Consider the following 10,061-nt stretch of genomic DNA (forward strand, 5'->3'; position numbering starts at 1 on the left):
TGAAATTTTAGGTAAAAATTCAAAATTTCACATGCGTGTTTTTGGAGCGCAATATATTGTTTTTGACCGAATCAGCTCCCCTATACGCATATATAAAGTGGTTGGGTCTAAAATAAGGAAGGGATCGACTGTTAAAGATTGGATTGCTCCAAAATCGCATGAAAAAGCCCCAAGAATGACGAGTATTTCGGATTTGATGATTTAAACGTGATTTTCAATGAGCCCATCGCATTTTTTGCTTCTTTTTTTTTATTAAGTTAAGTTTATTATAAGTGAAGTATAATTTAAGGCGCTTTGAAAAATTTTATATTTTTTGAAAAAAAATTATCTTCACTTGAGCTCAATGGATTGTTTTAACATGTATTATAAAGCGATTGGGTCTATAATAATAAAGATATCGTTGGTTAAAGATTGTTATTGCTCAAACACCACTTAAAAAGCCCGAAAAATCCGGATTAATTCGAAGCTTCAAGCGTGTTTTTCAATGAGCTCGACGCATTCGTTGCCTTTTTTTGATGAAACTGATGTATAATTTAGGCGCATTGCGACATGTGATAACGTTTGCCAGATATTTACAAATTAGCGCAGTTTTTTTTATTTTTATTCAGCCGTTCTTTAATGTTCGAGAACTTGTGTTTGTTTTTCTTGTACTTTAGTCGATTTATCAATCCTTAACCGGGCTGCCAAGTTTTTTAATATTATAATTTTTAAAGCATTTATTTATTTTGAAAAAACGATTGGCCAATTGAAAGAACCTAGATTAAAAGCAAACCAAAATCGGCATAAATCGGCATTACAGTCTGAAACAAAAAGCAAGCGGGATTGATCTCATTGAGGAATTTCAATGAGCTTTGGTGTTCCGTTCAATATGCACAGAGCGAATTCAGAATCGTCCCAGAAATGAAGTAATCGATCACCATTAAAGGCTCGTGGGATAAAACGGCTGTTTTTATTAATCGAAACACTAATCTACGTCGGAGGGTTGGCTTTCAAGGGCCCGTGATACGAATCTAAATGCGGTTTACGCACTTAATCTAATCTAGAATGAATGCTGTCGTTTTATTGCCTGATTCGATTTACCTTTGTATAGTGGCCGCTCAGTCATTTCATGTCTTTGCTCCCAGCATTACCACTTTAGGGAAAACTTGATAATCATTTAATTGACTAGTTTTTATTGGAAGACTATTGTGCACACATTAGCTTTCGCAAGATAATACGCTTTCCCGAGGCAAACCAGCTAATATTAAACGATTTAGTTTCGAGAACATACTCTAATATTATGTGTGCAGATTGGCTTAAGTATACAATGTTAAATGAGTTTGTCTTGTTCATTACAATGGTCAATATTGGTTTGGTTTAAAAGCGAAACTATCTAGGCGAACTTTTTGTTTATTTTTCACATAGATTAATGTTTTTGAATGTTCAATATGCGTATTTTTTAGTTAATCCCTCTAAAATCTCCTTTCAAAGCTCACCGTTTTTAAATTTCAATCGCGCCACCAGCTGAGTATTTTTTGGCCTTTTACCAGCATTGAAAAAATACGGCAACAATAATCCTGTTTCCATCAGCCGTCAGTACTCTTTTCCTGCCAGTCGGTTTGCAGATTTGCGCTTCGTAAAGCCTTGCTGATGGTTGACGTGTCCGAAGCTTATCAGGTGTTTCTTTTAATTGAAATTTTGACTGATGGTTCTTTCGTCGGCTCTGCTTTTTTCCTCGTTTTCCTTCAAGTTTGGATGTTCCTGCGAATCATCTTTCCAAAATTCCATGTCAGACGAAATAATACTTTTATTTTTGGCGGACATCGGGCCCATTAAAGCGCTTGGTACGATTTTCGTCAAAATGGACCAAATTCAAATTGTAATGTTTTATCCCCAATAAATATTATTCCTCACTTTTTTTGAAGGGAACGTATAAAATTTGGATTGATTTTAGGAATCAACATTTCTCAAACGTTGTCACTGAGAAGTCTTAACTAATTATTTCCTTGCAGACTTAGATTTTTCGGAGTCTTTTTGTCATTTTTGTCTTTAATTTTGCTGACTTTTATGCTGCCTGGCTGGCTTAACTTTCTGATAGAACTTTTGTCAATTTTTCGCTCTCAGCCAACAAGTTTCGAGAATTTTTAAATATTCTATTGAAGCGCAATTTCCTTATTTTTGCCGATGAAAACTCCGAGATAAATAATTCTTCATTAAAACCTTGCTAAGATCATTTATTCTAGCTCTCATTTAGCTGGTTTGTATCTATGCTGTATATGCAGGGTGGTCCTCAACTAATCTGCCGAAATTCACTGACATATTCTTTAGGCGAAAACAGTGCCAAGCAAAATCTAATAAAGTTTTCCCTCGCATTAATGCTGCGAGCAAAAGAAAGCATTTTCAAATCAGCATACGGTTTGAATCTGGATCTGCCATTTCAGCGGACTGTACTCAACTTATCCAGCATTTAAAGTTGAAATTTTCATGAAAATGGAGCAAAAAATTTTTTCTCAACATCAAATTATGTATTCCGTCGCTCTTGCCACCAAAGAAGCCTTGATCAATAGTACTTTTTGACAAAATATCTCATAATTTATGAATTTTTTAAATTATATTAAATTAAACAAATGGAAAATCTACCTACTTTGTTTAGGAGACCAACATTTTTTGGTTTATTTCCATCAGTGCCAAAAGCACGGAACTTGAAGCAGACAAAAATTGAAACATTCCATTTAAATTTCCAGCTCGGCTAAAGTATCGAGTTAAAAATGTTGGCGCATTGGCTCAAAGATCGATCTATAGATATTCTTTTATCGGATCTGAAAAGAAATACTTTTTGGGAAATGGGCAACAATTAGAATTTGACATCTTTTGTGTCCCGCGTTTCCTCGAATGATTGGGAACAAGAAATATCAGGCTCGTTAGCGTCAATAGCTTACAAAATGAAATTTTCTTCAATCCCGTTTTCCACTAAGGTTACGAAATTATTGAACATCGATGCGGTAATTCGAAAGGCAATTTCTTTCCACCGTATTCAATAGAGCCGGAAATTTCCTGTTCTAGTTTAACGGAAATTAGAACTGTTTTGGCTTTTCTATAACCAATTAACTGATCTCCTATTTTAGATAAGCGTAAACTATGGCGTCGGCCTAGCTAGTGAGTGCCTTAAACGACGGTCGCTTATATAATTGGAATTATTAACCCGCAATGTATTCCTAGACATTAATTCGGTCAACATAATACCCGACCTGTTTCCGCAGCTCAACATACAAGACACGGGAAGGGTCGAAGGTTTGGGGGCCCAGTTCGCATTACACAACATATCTCAGGAATTAGCAACTCCGATAAAGGATCTGTAATTGACCTAAAATGGTGACCTCAGGATCCAGGCTACCAAGCTTATTATCGTCCAAGTTTCTCGTTTAACTTGTCAAAGCTCTGGATTTGCTCCGTGATCATTTTTACATTTACAAAGCAAATGATCATTACATACATACAAATACCATGTTGTGTGTGACTTTGGCAATGATATCGTTTGTCGAACCATACATTTCCCGGACTAATGAAAACGTATCACGCTAAATTCAAATTGGCATAATTGCGCAAAACATGAAACTGTCCTAAACATAAATTTCAGAAAATACAAGTTATGAAATCGCTAACGCTAAAAATAGTTTACTGCCAACATTGCCCCTCGGTAGATTAGGGCAATTTATTGCGGTATAATTTCACAATTCCAGGGTAGAGCGGAGCGGGTTAATTTTTTTTGGCTAATTTGGATGAAATTGTGCGAATTGGCATTTTTATTCAACTTATCATCGTGCAAAGTTGCGTTAAATGTAACATGAGCGCTCCATATAAAATCAAGCCAAAATTAATACGCTTTAAATTCAATTGAGTGAGATTTATTTAGCAAGAATCCGTTACACAATAGTAGTTTATTAAGCTAAGCATTTCAATGAATATTCATAAAGATTTATTTATGCTGCAGAATTTTACAATTTTTCGGAGGGCAAATTTATGATTTTGCAACAGTTCAACAATAAATGCATTTCAATTTTAAATGTTTGTGAGAGCAATAACAGAAAAACAAAACTGAATGTTTTTTTAATTTCCGACAAATTTTATTCCTTTTGCGTGCTTTTCAATCGGATGCTTCATGAGTAGTGGAATATTGGCCATAGAAACCAGAAGCAACTTAGGCACATTTCATATGTGCATTAAATCTCGGCTAAAAATTGAAAATAATCCGAATGGAGGATAATTTTCGTTTATCATGGATCAGGTGTGAAGTGTGTTTATTTCTGCGCTTGTTACTTTCTTTAAAAAAAATAATTTTTAAATTGATACATTTCGAGCTATTATAGTAAATGAAGATAGTTTGAATTAAAAAAGGATTCCGTTCAACAACCGCTTAAAATCAGCCATCATTTTCTATTATCTTGGATAATTATATTTGAGTAAATGACCATTTTCTCAGTTAAATATTGCAACCGCCCAAAACTCGCTCAGAATTTGCCATATTTTTTTATTACCTTGGATCAGAAGAGAACAGCAGATCTATTTCTGACTTCGTTGAATTCTTCCCATCCTTTCTGTAAAAATAACATGGAATTCGGGGCATGTCGAGCTACTTGAGTATTGGGGGTTTGAGTAGAGAAGATAGCGGCAGTTAGAGATTGCAAGAGTCTAGTGTGACCACTACAAAGGTCCTTAAATTCCTCGCTTCCTTGACACGAAAATTAAAGGTTCAGTTCTATTTTGCATCTTAAAGCTCTAGTATCTGGTCTATTCTTTCCAATGGCAATTTTTTCGCGTTGAAATTAATTGCAGCAAAAAATTGAAAAAATGTACATACAGCTGAGATAAATAACAACTTGAAAAAACAAACAAAAGTAAAAAAGCCAGTGTCCTGATGATCAGGAGTGGCGGGATTCATTGCACAAACATAACTAGATACTGTAGTGGGTAAGAATTACTAAGTCAACTGCATTGGGTCAGAATTTTTTCAAGTTCTGTCGGATTGATTAGTAAAGGTCGTGATTCCCTTTTCCTTCACGCAATAAGACGCGAAGAGGGTCAAAACCCGGTTGTGCATCGCGATAGGGCTCGGGCTCGTATTACACATTACTCAGGATTATAGGAAGCCTGATAAAGGATCTGGAACTGACCCGAAATGATGACCTAAGAGACACACCCCAGTCGTTATTGTCTGCCAAGTTTAGCCGTTAGCTTAGTTTGTCTTGTCCGAGCGAATAGATATTCGGTGTAAGCGCCCAGCAAATTGCAGGTTTGTTTATCTGCTCCGTTGGCACTTCAGAAGTCGATTTGTTCGGGTGGAGTTCTCTGCCGGAAGTTACCCCGCTAATAATCGAGTATTTGGTTTGATATTCAAATCGGTGCCAATTTCCATTGACTTAAAACGCATTGATCACGGATGAAGTTTGGGTGCAGTTTCCACTTGTTTTCGATTATTTTTCTTCAACGTTTACCCCATAAATAAAATTGGTCTCCTCAACTGGCTCAGCTCATCGCGCTTGGTGTAATCATATGGCCCGCGTCAAGCGGGATGATAACATCAATTATTCTTCATTAAGTTGAAATATTAGCGGTGTATTCTAAATCGGTTTCTTTAAAATGGATATCCAGTTTCCAACAGTGTGCTACCGTTTCGCTTGAGGTCACATCCCATGGGAACGGTGCTAAAACTAAATTGCACTATCCTGTTGGCTGTCCATGTTTCTACACTAAGTCCCAGTCTTATGTTAATGTAGCAGCCAGATAGATTATTATTAACCATCCACCTTGATGTACGTCGGTTAAAGTGCAGGATGATGTTCTCAAATATTCATCATGTCCACCCAATGACTGTTTCCAGATGGCTGTAACTTTAATCTTCCAGCACAAAGTAAATTTATTTACACAGGGTAATAAGAAAATCAAATACTACCATTAACATCTTTTTTTTAAACAGAAGCACCTATTTTCCTCTTCAAATTTGAATTACTAGTATGACATGTAAACAATATTAACCAAAATAGCAAGGAAGTTTAAAAATGAATCTCATCCAAGGGAATAAGTGAACCATAGTTTACCATACGTTCGGTTGCGTACATCAGCTTATTGAAAATTTTTAATTTATCGGGTTTTGAAATGGTGAAGTTAACAGAACGAGAAGAAACTGAAATTGTCTGCAGTGTTGTGTTTCGTGATAGAACATGCACCTAAATAGAAGCAGTTTAATTATTTAATCAAATCCACCGTGGTCGTCCTCTTATGTGCCAAAGGATGGTTATTTGAAGATGATTTCAATAGACGAAATGAGTTTTGCGAAAGGATGCAAAATATGTGCAATCCACATAACAATTTAGTAAAAAACGTGATTTCTTCGCTAAAGCCACGTTCAGTTTGAATGGTTATGTGAACCGACAAAATTGTCGATATCGGGCAACAGAACAGAAAATCCGCTTTGAATGGAGGTTGGTGTGGAATATCCCGCGGAAGAGTAATAGGACCATTTTTTCTTTAAACAGGCTCTAACTGTAGAAGCATATCCAGAATTTTCCTAACTTGAATTAGTTCTAGCATTGGTGTCTTTATTTGCGTGATTTGTGTGCGGACATTTTTGGATGAATCCTTTCCAAACCGGTGGATAGGAAGGCTAGAACCTACTGAATCGCCTCCTAGATCGCCAAAATTAACTCTCATAGATGGGCCCCGTGTAAGAAGGGTTTGAATAACCTTAAGTCGAAAGTTTTGTTGGGAGACCAAACAATCTGCAAGAGTTGAAATAGAAGTTCCGAAAAAAGTGCGTGCAACAATTCGGGAAATGGTTGAAAACGTGCAGGAAGAGAAAGAAAAGCAGGCACTTCCGTATGAAAAAACTAAGTTGATGGTCGTAACTGATTTTTTCACCAGCCTGTTTGAATGGATCGAAGACATTAGTAAAAAGCTCCTAGACGGGAATATCGACTTATTCTGTTCTGGCGACAATTTGAAGATGTTTGGCCAGACACCAAGGTTCATATTCGAGGCTAAACACTTTCAGTTCTTATAGAGCCAGGCGAGTAAACAAACGGTAATTAAACTGCCGAGTTTTTCGCGTTTGATCGTTTTTCACAAAACCGCTGAAAACATAAAGGCCGATTGGTAGAACAAAAAGCATTTTGGAGTTTAAAATAAATTTGCCCTTATTCGTGGGTTTTTTCTCAGTTTAAGTAGCCTATTGTCTCTTTCGAGCGATGCTATGGGCCGGACTCCGAAATTTTTTTTTGCCAATTTTTTGAAAAATCCGTGTTGTCCAACGACCAATCGCTTCGATTTAGACCTGAAAAAATCCTGAACACTCCCAAAAATTTCCTATGAAAGTGAGATTTTGCCTTTCGAGTGTTATTTTGGGCAGGCTTGAGAAAGTTTTGGTTTTTGCTTTAGAATCTATTTTTTAATCCCTCTGTATATGCCAACGGCCAATAGTTTAAGATCTTAAAACATCCTGGAAGCTCGCAGAAATTTCCTGATCAAGTGAGTTTTTTCTCAATTAAAGCAGCCGATTTTCTCATTCGAGTAATGCTATGGGCCGCATTTAGGAATGTTTGGTTTTTCCTTGGCAAATTTTTGAAAAATCGGTGTTGTCCATCGACCGCTTAGATTAAGTACATGAAAAAATCCGGAAAAAGTGAGGTTTTCCGCATTTAAGAGTGATATTCTGGACAGGCTTGAGCGATTTTTAGTTCTTCCTTGACAATTATTTTTTAAAATCCTCTAAATATACTAACAGTCTACCGCTTCCCCTTGGTAACTGAAAACACCCTGGAAACTCCCAGAAATTTCCTCAAAAAGTTATTTTTTTCTCACTTAAAGCAGCCCATTTTCTCATTCGAGTGATATTGTGAGCCGGATTGTGGGATTTCGGCTTTTTCAAGTCAATTTTTTGAAAAATCAGTGTTTTCCACCGTCCAATCGCCTCTGCTTAGTAACTGAAAAATTCTGGAAACTCCCCGAAATTTCCTATTAAAATGAGTTTTCCTCACTCAAAGCGCTTTGCGCTTTCGAGTGATTTTATGGGCTGAGTTTAGGGATTTTTGGTTTTTTCTTGACGAATTTTTGAAAAACTCGTGTACCCTATAGGCCATCGACTCGTCTACGTGACTGAAAAATCATGAAAACTTCCAGAAATTGCCTGTAAAAGTGAGTTTTGCCTTACTTAAAGCACGGATTTTACCATTCGAGCAATATTATGAGGCGCATTGTTGAATTTTTGGAATTTTCTGGTCAAATGGTTGAAAAAATTTTTTTTTCAACGGCCAATTGCCTCGGTCTTAGTAACTGAAAACATATTGGAAACTCTCAGAAATATCCTAGTAAAGTGGATTTTTCCTCACACGGAAAGCCGCCGACTTTCCCTTTCGAGTTTTATTATGGGCCAGATTGATAAATTTTTGGTTTTCTTGCCGAATTTTTGAAAAATTCTTGTTGTCCAACGACCCATCCCTACGATTTAGTATATGGAAAAATCCTGAAAACTTTCAGAAATTTTTTATTAAAGTGAGGTTTTCCTCATTTTCTCTTTCGAGTGATATTCTGGACAGGCTTGAGAGATTTTTTTTCCGTAACAATTTTTTCTTAACTCGTCTAAATATATCAGCCACCAATCGTTTCTCCTTAGTAACTGAAAACGTCCTGGAAACTCCCAGAAATTTCCCAATCAAGTGAGTTTTTCCTCACTTGAATCAGCCGATTTTCACTTTCGGGTGATGTTATGGGTGGCATTGAGGAATTTTTGGATTTTTTTGACGCATTTTTGCTGGTATACTTAAGCAACTTACCGGCAATAACTACTTGAAATACACATGGTTCCTTCTGCTTTCCAATTTCATTTTCCCCATAGCAAAGGAGAGTACCATAGTCCAGGTCGTTGTTGGGTGTGTAGTTCAATCGAGACGATGTCACCTAAACACAAACAACTTTAGAAACATCGAATAAAATACAAAATTGAGGAAACTGTTCAAGTGTTTCTCCTTGCGATTCATGTACGGGACGCACACGATATTTATGTGCAATTGAAGCATATTGCAAGTTTAAATCGTAGCTGGAAACCAAAATATCATAGCATGTTTACCTCGTTCGTGTACTTTTCGCTGGACACGTCCGTCTGATCCCCGCTGTTATTAAATGTCCAATGAAATGCCGCTACTGGCGGATTCGCATCCACTCGACATCGTAACGTCACGGTCTCCTGCTTGAGTGCTCCATACACTTCCTCACGTTCCTGGATGCACACGGGCGCGTCTGCAAACAGAGTGCACCACGGGTCAGGATATACGGGAATAATATCCAGGAATCCACAAGGTTGGATCGCTCATATCAAACTTTTATAGCATCAAATGAAACATTTAGCACCGAAGCTGAGCTCTTTTCCCAGGAGCGGCGATAACTTCCGGGATGGATTAGGAACGTCTTTGCACATTCAACAGCGAAAATTTCAACTGCATTATTGCGACGACGTTTAAGGAGAAATTGATGGACCTTTTTGGATACGAAACAGTTTTTCTAGAAAAAAGGAACTTTAGAAACTGATGATTTTCAAGTTTCTACTGTTCCGTGGCTCAAGCGCTGTAGCTTTGCTTTACCTAGGTTTTTCTTCAATTTTCTCACATTTTTACCTGAGGAGAGAATTAATTAGAATTTACATTACATTTAGGAATGTTTTCCGGGCTTTGAAGCCGTAGTCTATCGGAATTTCTTCCTGACGTTTCGTCCACAACTGTGGTGGACATTTTACATTTAGAATTTACATTTACAGACGAATTCATTTTGAAAATGCATTATGAAATTATTTTTTTCAAACACTTTACCGAGTTTTAAATATTTTTGAACGTCCTAAATAAATGCTTTTGAATGTCTGCTAAGTTTTATTTTTGTCTAAATTTGAGCAGAATCTATTGGAAATACCACATAAATGTTATCATTCCTCTTTGTCAGCAGAAAGGAGAAAAGCCATAATCTATGTTTATATTCAGAGAATTCGACTCGTAATTTTGAGTCGCTGATCTAAGCATAAATGGTTAAGCTCAACCGAATTA

At 36.7% G+C, this 10,061-nt stretch overlaps 1 protein-coding gene across 1 annotated transcript in view; it reads right to left on the reverse strand.

The window, feature by feature from the left end:
* The window catches only part of LOC125504928, a 19,915-nt gene extending 10,566 nt beyond the window's left edge, over positions 1 to 9,349 (reverse strand). Inside the window, exons 1-2 of the mRNA XM_048667661.1 lie at positions 9,098 to 9,349; positions 8,805 to 8,928 (exon numbers count right to left, since the gene is read on the reverse strand). The gene's annotated coding sequence lies outside the window, so the exon portion shown is untranslated. The remainder of the gene's footprint in view (positions 1 to 8,804; positions 8,929 to 9,097) is intronic.
* Positions 9,350 to 10,061: the final 712 nt, after the last annotated feature.

Source organism: Dendroctonus ponderosae, unplaced genomic scaffold (assembly GCF_020466585.1).
Source record: "Dendroctonus ponderosae isolate FM_Combo_2020 unplaced genomic scaffold, Dpon_F_20191213v2 Dpon_F_20191213_6, whole genome shotgun sequence".
In the NCBI taxonomy this organism is placed as follows: Eukaryota; Metazoa; Arthropoda; class Insecta; order Coleoptera; family Curculionidae; genus Dendroctonus; species Dendroctonus ponderosae.